This window comes from Aythya ferina (assembly GCF_964211825.1).
Source record: "Aythya ferina genome assembly, chromosome: 1".
Taxonomy (NCBI): Eukaryota; Metazoa; Chordata; class Aves; order Anseriformes; family Anatidae; genus Aythya; species Aythya ferina.
Window position 1 is genome coordinate 73639658 of NC_140296.1, and position 13302 is coordinate 73652959.

General features: G+C 40.3%; 1 long non-coding RNA gene across 1 annotated transcript; it reads left to right on the forward strand.

Moving 5' to 3' along the window:
- Positions 1-3007: 3007 nt before the first annotated feature.
- Positions 3008-11700, forward strand: LOC311429857. The gene is made up of 3 exons (XR_014688416.1): positions 3008-3090; positions 7365-7407; positions 10653-11700. It is a non-coding gene; the product is annotated as an uncharacterized lncRNA (long non-coding RNA).
- The last annotated feature ends 1602 nt before the right edge of the window (positions 11701-13302 follow it).

The window sequence follows — 13302 nt, forward strand, 5'->3', positions numbered from 1 at the left end:
ATGCAACTTAACTCTGAAGCACCATTTATTGACTTGAATTCCATAAAGATAATTGAAAACCTCCTGTACAGGTGATTTTTGTTGTGGTCTTTCCTACATTTTCCAGTCACCCACCACAAGTATCACTCAAACAGGGACAAATGCATGTGGAGACAAAAGCAAATGCATAAGTGTCCACTCTGTTCACAATCTTAGAATCCTGCAGTTTTTAGTTTAATGTTTTTAGCATTTGCCTTATAGTTTCTTGGTCAAAGATGTATGAACGAACTAATTAAGTAATACAGTATTGTGTGCATTATTAGTTTAAAAAACAAAGGTTGTTAATATCATAGATAAACTAATCTTTTTAATGCTGTTCAGTATTGTCCAGAAAGCATCACATAATCATTTACATATGCTTTAAGAAAAGTCATAGTTGTTGTGAGCTGTTCCTAACAAGGAGAATAATGCAATACTTGTAATGTTTAGGTCAAACTGCCTAACTGCAAAGACAAATGCATTTTAAGCACATATTGACACAAAATTCATTTTGTGACTTGTTCACATACTGTCTTTCTTTTAGCATCCAACTTAAAGGCAATTCTTAGTTCCCAATGTTAGAAGCTAATGATTCTCAGTTGGTCAATAGAAAATAAAAGATTATGGGTCCCGAGAAACAATCTAATAATGAAAACAAGTGCTTAAGTTTAGACTCTAAAGTCTCCCTCACATTTTACAATATTTTATTGTCAAGTTTAAAAGAGTTTTTTGAGTGTTGGCATCTGTGTAGCTACAAGCACAAACTCTGCTGGATGTCTAACAAGTTGTAGGCAATCTTAAGACAAAAAAATTTCAGTAATGCCATGTAATCTGTCATGTTATTTTATTTTACTTCATATGAAGCATGGATGTCGGTTCTGTGACACAAAATAGTGCCTCATTGCTCTTGAGGAGTGGTACCTAAAGGGACACTGAAGTGTGAGCTTACCACTGCAGGAAAACGGGTAGACATTAGAAATTTTATAAGTAACAAATTTTATAGCATTGCTACTAAGACTGAGCAGTATCAATTAGGTAAGGTGGACAATGAGACTTGGTATCTTTGTCACTGGACAAGTGATACTAATAGTCTGTTGTATTTTTGTAGTAACATATTCTTAGCTCTTTGTTTGCAAAGTGTTCACTTTTTGCCCATTAATAGATTTTGAATATAGCATTGTGTTATATCAATGAATCCTCTGTTTAAAAAACCCTGTCTGTGACTGTGCAAGTTCATAAAAGTCAAACCAGTGCTGATTCTCTCTAACTGACACTACTTAGGGCCATTCTGCCTATGTGTCTTAAATATAAACTTGCTGTAAAAGACATTTTTTCCCAGAAGGGTGGACACAAAAGAATCCACGCAACAGGTTTTTTTTTTTTGGCAAGAGACTGACTTTTTCCCTGATTTGTTATTGGCACTATCAATAGAGACTTATTTGGGGCAGTCTCTCTTCAAAGACAAAGTCCTTCTTGTCCTTCTTTAAACAAGGTAGAAGGTAGAATGTAGGTATCTTTGTATTAGGTTACTAGTATGACTCCTGTGACCTATCCCAAGTCCTCAAACAGAGGGCAAAATTTATCTAAATGCTGTTGTCCCAGATAAAGGAATTTTGATCTTACATAGGACCTCATAATCAAGTTCTTGTTTTGGCTATGTGAAACATTTGAATATTACTGATACTGAAAAAAATATTGCCATTCCAAATGCAATATGCAGGATATATGTATTATATATTATGCATTATACATGGAGAAGGCAACGAGCCCTCTCCATCAGAGATATTGCCAGGGTCAGAAAGGCCAACCTTGTATTGCGACCACTAACAGAAGGAAAAAAAAGGTAGGTTTCAGTTGTGGGTGATTCCACAATAGGGGGAACAGAGGGTCCAATATGTAGAAGGGACCGTACTCTAATGGAAGTCTGATGCCTTCCCGGAGCCTGGGTTAAGGAGACTTAACCACCTTGTCTCACCAGGAGACTTCCCACCTTGGTTCAATTCTTAGACTATTACCTATTGCTGGTCCTACACCTGGGAGGAGAAGAAGTGACAATGAGTAGCCTGAGAGCAGTTAAAAGGGAATTCAGGGAATTAGGGCAGATGATTAAGAACTTGGGTGCTCAAGTTGTCATCTCCTCCATTCTCCTGACATTCTCCCTCCATTCTACTGACAGCGACAGGAACAGAAGGACAGTGCCTGTTAGCATGTGGCTCTGTGGCTGGTGTCATCACCCAGATTTCATGTTCTTTGGCAACAGGAAGCCTTACATGGCACCAGGCTTGCTGGCATTGGATGGGATTCATCTTTCCCAAAGGGGGAAAAAGGTCCTTGGTCATGAGCTGGTGGGGCTCACTGATCAGGCTTTAAACTAGATTCCATGGGGGAGGGGGATATCATCAGGGATGCTGGTGATAAGGTATGGGATGACATGCCATCCCACTCATGCCAGCACAACACCAGAGCCAGCAAAGGATGCCCAGAGCCTAGAGAGGGAACAGAGCTTAACAGGAGAGCTACTGTAGGCCCACATGGATGAGTTACAGTTGCCCCATCCAGAAAGGCAGACACATTGGGAAGCAAAGGTCTTTATGTAAATGTACACAGCATGGGGAATAAAACAAGGGGAACTGGAGGTGCGCGTGCAATTGCAGGGCTATGGTCTTCCAGTTCCTGAGACATGGTGGGACAGCTCTCATGACTGGAATGTGGCCATGATGGATGGCTTTGCAGTTTGTGCAACTGGAATCTATGCATGGGGGGTGCCAGGGTGTGTGTGGGGGGGGAGGACACGACATGAAGTGATGAAGTATAAATTGAGAGCCTGTGGGGGAGGATTAAAGGGTAGGCCAACAGGGGTGACATTGTGGTGGGTGTTTACTATAGGCCACTGCATCAGGAAGAGGAAGTGGATGAGGCCTTCAGGCAACTGCAAATTGCCTCACATTCACAGGCCCAGGTTCTTATGGGGGACTTTAACCCCCACAATATTTGCTGTGAAGACAACATGGCTCAGAACAAACAGTCCAGGAGGTTACTTTAGAACATTGAGAATAACTTCTTGATCAGGAGGTAGGTGATCCAAAAAGGAGAGGGGTGCTGCTGGACTTGGTACAAACAGAGATGGTCTAGTTGGAAAAGTGAAGGTTGAGGGCAGTCTCAGCTGCAGTGATCACGAGATGTTGTAGTTCATGATCCTGCAAGGAGAAAGCAGGACAAAAAGTAGGACCACAGCCCTGGGTTTCAAGAGAGCTCACTTTGGCCTCTTCAGGGATCTAATCCCGTGGTCAAGGCCTTAGCGGGAAAGGGGCCCAGGAGAGTTATATTCAAGCACCACTTCCTCCAAGCTCAGGATCAGTGCATCCCTATGAGAAAGAATTTGAGCAAGGGGGGCAAGAGACCTGTGTGGATGGGCAAGGAGCTCTTGGGAAAACTTAAACAGAAGAAAGCATACGTGATGTGGAGGAAGGGACAGACTAGTTGGGTGGAATCTAGGGACGTTGTCAGAGAATGCAGGGATGCAATGAGGAAGGCCAAGGCCCAGTTAGAATTAAATTTAGCAAGAAACATCAAGGGAAAACAGAAGAGCTTTTTCAAATACATCAGCGGCAAAAGGAAGACTAAGAAAAATGTGGGTGCACCACTAAATTGAGGTGGGTACCTTGATGACAGAGGAGGTGGAGTTATTGAATGCCTTCTTTGCTTCAGTCTTCACTGCTAAGACTACCCTTCATGTGCTACTGCTCCTGGAGAGAGGAAGACTTGGAAAGGAGAGGAAGAGGAAAACCTGTAGAGGTTAAAGAGAATTGGGTTAGAGGTTATTTAGGCAAGCTAGACACCCACAAATCTATGGGCCACAATGGGATGCACCCGAGGGTGCTGTGAGAGTTGGTAGATGTGATTGCTGGGCCTCTTTCCATCATCTATCAGCAGTCATCGTCATCTGGAGAGGTCCCAAATGACTGGAGACTTACTAATGTGGTGCCCATCTGTGGTGGTTTTACTCGGGTGGGCAGCTGAGCTCCACCACAACTACTCTTTCACTCCCCCGCTCCTCTAAGAGGAAGGGGGAGAAAATACAACACAGAGAACTTGAGGTTTGAGATGAGAATGGTTTAATTAAAGGGAAAGGGAATGGGGAGAAAAAGAAACAAAAGAAACAATAAGTCAGCATGGAAGCACGGAGAGAAGGAAAAAAAAATTCTCTATTTCCCATCGATGAGCAATGTTCAGACACATCCTGGGAAGCAGGGCCTCAAAACACATAGTGGTTGTTCAGGAAGAACAGCCCCCTCCCCCACAAGAGCCCCCCTTTTTATTGCTGAGTGTGACATCAGGTGTTAAGGAATATCCCTTTGATTGGTTTAGGTCAGCTGCCCTGGTGATGTCCCCTCCCCATCACTTGGCCACCCCTAGCCTGCTGGCTCTTGGGGGCTTGGAAGGAGTCCTGATGCTGTACCAGCACTATGCAGCAATGGACACGACACTGGAGAGATATCAGTGCTGTTCCAGCTACGAGTGCAGAGCACAGCACTGTGTGGGCTGCTGCAGGGAAAGGTGACTTCATCCCAAACAGACCCAACACACCATCAACAAGAAGGGTTGTAAGGAGGACCTGGGAAACAACAGGCCTGTCAGGACCTACAGACCTCAGTGCCAGGAAAGGTGATCTTGAAAGCAATCACACAGCATATGTGGGACAAATGGGGGATCAGGCCCAGTCAGCACGGGTTCATGAAAAGCTGTTGATGTAGTCTACCTAGACTTCAGCAAGGCTTTTGACACAGTCTTCCACACTGTTATCCCAGAGAAGCTGGAGGCCCGTGGCTTGGGCAGGTACACTCTGCTAAAAACTGGCTGGACAGCTGGGCCCAGAGAATAGTGATGAACAGAGTGAAATCCAGCTGGCAACCAGTCAAGAGTGGTGTTCTCCACGGGTCGCCATCCTCTTTAATATCTTTATTGATGATTTCAATGAGGGAATTGAGTGCACCCTCAGTAAGTTTGCAGACAATGCCAAGTTGGGGGGGGGAGTGTCGATATGCCAGAGGGTAGGAAGGCCCTGCAGAGGGACCTGGACAGGTTGGATTGATGGGCAGAGGCAGATGGGAGGTTCAACATGGCTAAGTGACAGGTCATGCACTTTGGTCACAACAACCCCATGTAACACCACAGGCCTGAGGCAGAGTGGCTGGAAAGCTATGCAGAGGAAAAGGATCTGGGGGTGTTGGTCGACTCTCACCTGAACATCAGGTGAACCTGATCAGTATGCCCAGGTCACCAAGAAGGCCAAAGGCATCCTGGTTCGTATCAGGAGTAGTGTAGCTAGCAGGTGATCTGTACACTGTCCTGGTGAGGCTGCACCTCGAGGACTGTGTTCAGTTTTGGGATCCTCACTACAAGAAAGACATCAAGGTCCTGGAACATGTCCAGAGAAGGGCTACAAAGCTGGTGAAGGATCTAGAAGGATCCTCTTATGAGAAATATTTGAAGGAACTGGTTTTGTTTAATCTGGAGAAGAGGAGGCTCAGGAGAGACCTTATTGCATTCTACAGCTACCTGAAAGGAAGTTGTGGGGAGTTGGGGGTCAGCCTCTTCTCTCAGCTGATAGTCTAGTGATAGAACTAGAGGGAATGGCCTCAACTTGTGCCAGAGGAGGTTTAAGTTAGAAGTTAGGAAAAATTTCTTCTTAGAAAGACCAGTCAGTTATTGGAATGGGTTGCCCAGGGAGGTGGTGGAGTCACTGTCCCTAGGGGTGTTTAAGGAAAGGTTGCATGTGGTGCTTAGGGACATTGTTTAGTGGGTGATATTGGTGGTAGGGGGATGGCTGGACCAGATGATCTGGAAGGTCTTTTCCAACCTTAATGATTCTAGAATTCTTTATATTTCCAAGAATCAAAATTAAATATTTATTCAAATTGTATATGGAAATGTTTTGTATATGTTTGTATGTCTAGAAGTTAAGTCTTGTTTATTAATGGGAACATGAGTTTCACAGACATTGATTTCTACTTCTTGGATAAACTAGAACAGTGATTAAAGAAAAAAAAAAAGAAATTTAAAGTAATATACAAGAGAAGACTGGGAGATATTTGCCTAATTCCCAATTGCAAAATAAACACCAAGGTCTTTATTTAAGTAATGGAAAATAAAGATGGAAAGAACATATGGTAGTCTTCAAATTTGTACCCATGGCATAAGTTGCATTGAGCTGTCTACAGACCAATTAAAAATAATAAGTAAATGATAAATAAATAAATAAGATAGGGAATGAAGTAGCAAAATAAAACCAGAAAATCAAGTAATTGAGATTTGATAGAAAGGTTCTGAAGTTCAACTCCATCCCTTTTTCCATTTTCTAATTTCACAAACTACACTTAATAACTTCTTAATTGCAATAGCAATCAGCATACAAAACTTCTGGATAGTAGAGCAGTCACAAATAGAATAAATATAGTTTCAAAGCTATTAGGTAAACATGAGGAAGACATTAAATCACAGAATCAATGAAATACTTTGATCTAGAATGGAATGAAGCAAAGCAAAGATTCTACTTAAATAACATCATAAAATTGCCACCACAAACTACCCCAACTGAAGGCAGACAGAGCACAGTCTGAGCAAGTTGAATGGAAGCAATATCATGCAATAGAGGAACATTTACAGTACCCCGTTCTTCACCATGAATGCTCCAAATATGAATGATTCAAACAAGTCCTTTTTAACAAAGTTTTCATTGTTTCTCCTCTCCCTTGATGACTGCAATTCCAGTTTAGATTAGCAATTCTGTCATTCTATGCACGTTTAGTACATTATTACATTAAGTAGCTGACATTGTTTATTTAGTTTGACTTTTTATTTGGTTTTAGATTCAGTATTGGCTTCTGTAGGAGAAATCCTAATTGTAATTTCAAAGTGAATTTGCCTCTTCTTAAAAGTAGTTCTTTACACTATATTTAATCTATAACAATTGTATTTCATACTGAAGTCAGACATTCTTCTAATGACTTATTTATCATGGTCTACAGTTGCGGTTAGCAAAGAAGTTGCCTCCCTAGTCAAGTGGAAAACCAAATTAAAATTGCATAGTTCACAATTATGAGATCCACATTCTTTTAGCATAGTTTCCAATTAAGAAACTTTATTTTCTTCCCATAATTAAACTGTGTTCCTTTATTCAGCTGTTTTAGAGATGATCAAGTACAAAAGCCTTAAATTTACATCAGTAACACTACGTATACTTCCACTGCTGGTGCTTTAAAATAGTCAACCTTTCAATGATCATTGAGAAATCGTATCTTACAATAGTATCACTGATTTTTATTTATTTATTTATTTATTTTCAGATACAAGAGTTAAACATGCAAGTGTTTTAGGATTAATCAAAAGGTAAGAAGCATTAGAATTGGCCAGTACAGCATATCAACTCACTCACCAGGGCATTCTCCACAGGGACTGTGGGGACATGGCTTTGATTGTGTTGGGTTGGAGTTCTCCTTTCTTAAAGCAGCAGATTGCTTCTGCTCCATAAAGCATTCCTAACTCTTTCTTCAGCAGAGTGTATGCCATTTCCTTCAAAAATTGAGCCTTAAAGTTCATTTTTTGTTGAATTTATTTTTAAAGTTAATTATTTAAGAGACTTCCAACATATACGTAGCAAGAAATTCTCTTCAGGAAGAGAAGGACGCAAATTTAACATTATACTATAAGGCTGCATAGAATTATAGAATGGTTTGGGTTGGAAGGGACCTTAAAGAGGATCTAGTTCCAACCTCACTGCCATGGTCTGCGATGCCACCCACTAGATCAGCTTGCTAAAAGCCCCATCCAGCCTGGCCTTAAACACTACCAGGGATGGGGCATCCACAACTTCTCTGGGCAACATGCTCCAGTGCCTCACCACTCTCATAGTGAATAATTTCTTCCTTATGTTTAATCTAAATCTACTCTCTTTTAGTTTAAAACCATTACCTATTGTCCTATCACTACATGCCCTTGTAAAAAGTTCCTCTCCAGCTTTTCTGTAGTTTCCAGTACCTCTTCAAGTCCTGAAAAGCTGTTATAAGGTCTTCCAAGAGCCTTCTGTTCTCCATGTTGAACAATGCCAACTGTCTCAGTCTGTCTTCATAGAAGAGGTGCTCCAGCCCTCTGCTCATTATCGTAGCCAACCTCACTTTAACCCCGTATTTTGGAGTGGGGCTAAATGCAGTACTCCAGGTGGGGGGTCTTGCAAGAACAGAGGGGTAGAATTATCTCACTTGACCCGTTGGACATACTTCTTTTGATGCAGCCAAGGTTGGCTTTCTGGGTTGCAAGTACATGTTGCCAGCTCATGTTGAGTTTCTCATCCACCAGCATGCCCAGGTCATTTTCCTCAGGAGTGTTCTCAATCCATTCTCTGCCCAGCCTGTATTTGTGCTTGGGATTGCCTTGATCCAAATGCAGGACCTTGCTCTTGGCCTTGTTGGACTTCATGAGGTTCGCACAGGCCCACCTCTCAAGCCTGTTTTGGTCCCTCTGGATGGCATCCTTTGTCAACTGCACCACACACCTTGATGTTTCTGGCAGACTTGCTAAGGGTGCAATCAATCCCTCTGCCCATGTCAGCAACAAAGATGTTAAACAGCTCCAGTTCCAATACCAGCCCCTGAGGAACGCTCATCACTGGTCTCCCCCAGACATCAAGCCACTGACTGAAACTCTTTAAGTGTGACCATCCAGACAATTCTTTATACACTGAGTGGTCCAGCTGTCAAATCCATGTCTCTCCAATTTAGAGACAAGAATGTTGTGCAGGACAGTGTCAAATCCTTTGCACAAGTCAAGATCAAGACATCACCTGTTGAGTTTCCTGCAAGACTCACTCCTGTCTTTTCTATTGGCCTTTAAAAACTTTGTTTTACCAAGTAACTTACACTACTTTTTAAGCCTAAAATAAAGATTTATGTTCCAGGTGGAAACGCACCACTAGGTAAGTGAGACAACATTTTATAAACATGTATGGTAACAGACAAAAATAATAATAATTTACAGTGTAGCTTGCTTTGGTAATAAGAAGACCAATCATAATCATTGTGGTGGGTTTGTATAACTGTTTGTTTGTGTTTTTTATTATTTTTTTTCCTTTCTTTCTGAGAAAACTGTTAGCTTGAACAACAACAAACCCCACAACATTTTAATTCCTTTAGGAAGTTCTAGAGATGACCATATAGTAACACGCTTGTGCAACTGAATTATAAACCAAGTACTTTCTTTGGAAATCATATCTCTGTAGGTGAAAAAACAAACAAAAAAACCAAACACCCATATTTAAGTATTTGAAAAAAAAAATAAAAATAAATAAAAGAAAAGCATTTAGGAGCTGTCTATTTTTTATAGGAGCTGCCTTTGTTTGTTTCTTTGTTTCCAGTATATTATTACCTGTCCAAACTAATATATGAGGAATTCTACCTAATAGCTGACACCAAAAAAATGTTTTGCAAGGTGTCAACAACCTTACACTTAACTGAAGACAGAATAGCTCTCAACAACAAAAATCCCAGTCTACTTCCTCCCTCTTTTTTAAATGATAATGCTGAATACAAGAGGAAGAAGAACAAATGGATGATATAAAATAGCAAAATAGATTTGTAGTTCTGTTCATTTTGAATAGTGCAAACAAGCATTGTGGAGGTTTTTCTGTTTAAGAAGCTTATGTAGGTTAACATCTTGCAATCACTTTCTAGGAACACCTTTCTGTAGATACAACTTTGTCTGATAGCAATGATGTTATCAATTTATTACTCTTAGGTTTTATCAAGTTCATAGCCATGTTTTCTTTCAGTATAGTCTGTTATTTTATTTGGTCTGCTACTAAAGGGGAAGGGGAAAAGCAAACAACCCGTTCCTTTCTGATGATTGGACAGTACTTATAGGAGGTTAGAAATACTAATTGAATGCTTACTCCTTTTTCTTCCAATTAGATCTGTTAAGAAGGAAGATTTCAGAATTTATTCCAGACATTCATGGAATGTCATTTAGGACAAGGGAGAATGGTTTTAAACTAAGACAGGGGAGAGTTAGGTTAGATATTAGGAGAACGTTTTTCACTCAGAAGTTGGTGAGGCACTGGAACAAGTTGCCCAGAGAGGCTGTGGATGCCCCTCACCCCGGAGGCTGGATGAGGCTCTGGGAAGCCTGCTAGTTGGCAACCCTGCCCAGAGCAGAGGTGTTGAAACTAGATAATCTTTAAGATCCTTTTCAACCCAGGCCATTCTATGATTCTATGATTCATGGTTTTGTTATCCTATTCTATCTTGTTTCTTTCCTATTTTTAGTTTAAATGTATATTTTCTTTTTTAAGAAGCCTTTTGTACAAGATAACAAAGAAATTTAAAATTATTCGCTTCCAGGGCATTAAGTTTCCATTTAAATAATCCATACACTCAAGATCATTTTCAGCATAAAGTAGGCTTAAGATCTGAATTGTTCACATCCAAAAGAGAGTGAATAATAAACAGTTTTCCAGTGACTTATTTGCCACAGTATTGAGTTCAGTGTATCAAACTGTTCCTTAGCACTTAACTTACCTTATTTCTGAAGTATGGTGGTACTGATAAGTATAGCTTTGCTTAAAATAATGTTTTACATTACAGATGTGGATGTTTGCTGAGATAGTTTTGCTGCCTGATTCTTCAAGCAAAGCAAGCTCAAATGTGGAACTGACAGCTATAGAAGTTGCATGCATAATAATCCCAATTAGTGTATATTTTCACCTCCTGAGACAAGAAGTATAATTTTATTTTAAAAAGTTTTTGAAGCACTGAGGATACTACAAAAGAGCTGTTCATAGAAAATGGAAAAAGAAACTAAGGAATAAACTGGGTACGCTGTTGTATGTACAGTCCCACTCCATGCCGACTCATTCCTACAACATGTCTCTGCTTGCTTTGTCCAGATAACAACTTAGCCTACATTCTTATAGTTCACTAGCCTGTCATCCAAACTATTATTTCCAAAAATATTTTAGCAATTTAATTCTTCAATTTTGCAATCTATATAGATATACATGTAAGTCCAGTGATACTGAAGGAATAGTAGGCGTTACAGTACAAATTCAGTTCATTACTAGCTGAATCTTATTCTATGTTCTTCACATTCAGAGAGGTCCAGAGGTTCAGCTCTATTACCCTCCTATTAAAACAATCAGAAGGAAATTCTAAACTGCTGTTTGAAGATTTTTTCTGTTTGACAAACAATATTAAAATGTTGCCATTTCTTTCATTTTATTTGACATGAGAGGAAGAGTGAGCTGACTTTCCCTATCAAGGAAAATAAAAAATAAATAAAGGTCCATTTAGCTTCCTTTAGGGGTACCCCAGCATCATTTTTACATTCATCTCCCGAAGGTCTTCAGGTATTTTCCTCTGAGGCTTTTAAGGAAAGCAGTAAAATGGCTGTTTCTGTCACATTTATAGCTTCACATATTATTTGATTTCTTTTGTAACCTTCTGCATTATGGCATATGTTTCAGTTTGTGAAAAAGTCTTCCATGTATCTCAAGGCTTGAATTCAATGCATGTGATTATCTATCAGTGTATAATTAAGTTGATTAATGCTTTTTCTGTCTGTAGTATGCTGATGTTTCTTCAATCACAGCATTCAAAAGAGAACTAAGGCAAAACAAAACTGGAAGCATTAATTCACTTCACCTTAAAAATAAATAAATAGATAAATAGGTAATCTAAATGCAGATTACAAATTGGATTGAGAAAGTTCCATTACATATATTTATTTACATAAAATTTTTGTGTACGTTTGTGTATGTACATATCAAAATATGTTTTACATGATAAGATAAAAGAGTAGTAGAAATGTGATTTCAGATTTAAAAAAAAAAAAAAAATCAGAAAAAAAGCTTGCTAGGACTATGACAGGAAATTGCTAGATCTATTCTTTGTGCAAATATCCCTTCAACAAATAATTTATGTACATTAAAATCTGCCTTCTTAGGGAGAAGACGAAGGCTTAATTGTATTGTTTTTGTTTGGTTAGATATTTTGTTTTGCTTTGTTTGCTTTTGGTTTTGTTTTAGGTTTTTAAACTAGGGACACAAACATTAAGTGAAATTCTCAAGAAAATAGTGTCAGGTATTCTGGAGTTAATGAAATGTTTATACTACAAATTATACCATCACACTGCTACTGAATGATTATTTATCATGCCAAGTCTTTCTCATAATAAAGTTAATTACCTCAGATGTTAACCACTTAAAAATGTACTTTAACTTAGTCATCTTAAATCATTGCAGTGGTGATCAACCCTTCCTAAAGTGTTAGTTTGACTCAGGTGCCCATATGCAGACACCTAGAGACATTTAAGATGCTGCTGATTGTGTGATGTCTGGCTGTGAAGCAGGACCTCTGGGGAATTCCTGGCGTAGTATCTGGAGGTCAGGCCTCCAGATGTGTAGGCTGAACTAAAACCTAAATATTTCGGAGTTTGTATTAGCCACCTTAGTCCTTATATCTTTGATTGTCTATTGCAGAATGGTAAATAATTTGGTTACTTTGAATATTATACAATAGTACTAAAGTTAGGAAAAAATAATCCTTGTGAGCTGTTTTTTTTACCGGTTTACTGTTTTTTTTACTGGTTGTTCTCTGGATACTCAGTACCCTGAGCTGGTGGAAGGGGATGGGGAGCAGGATGTGGCACTCACTATCCATGAAGAACTGGTTGGTGACCTGCTACGGCACTTAGATGTGCACAAGTCGATGGGGCCAGATGGGATCCACCCAAGGGTACTGAGAGAACTGGCAGAGGAGCTGGCCGAGCAACTACCCATCATTTATCAGCAGTCCTGGCTATCGGGGGAGGTCCCAGTTGACTGGCGGCTAGCAAATGTGACGCCCATCTACAAGAAGGGCCGGAGGGCAGACCCGGGAAATTACAGGCCTGTCAGTTTGACCTCAGTGCCAGGGAAGCTCATGGAGCAGATCCTCCTGAGAGTCATCACGCAGCACTTGCAGGGCAAGCAGGCGATCAGGCCCAGTCAGCATGGGTTTATGAAAGGCAGGTCCTGCTTGACGAACCTGATCTCCTTCTATGACAAAGTGACGCGCTGGGTGGATGAGGGAAAGGCTGTGGATGTGGTCTACCTTGACTTCAGCAAGGCTTTTGACACCATCTCCCACAGCATTCTCCTCAAGAAACTGACTGCTCTTGGCTTGGACTGGCGCACGCTTCGTTGGGTTAGAAACTGGCTGGATAGCCAGGCCCAAAGAGTCGTGGTGAATGGAGTCA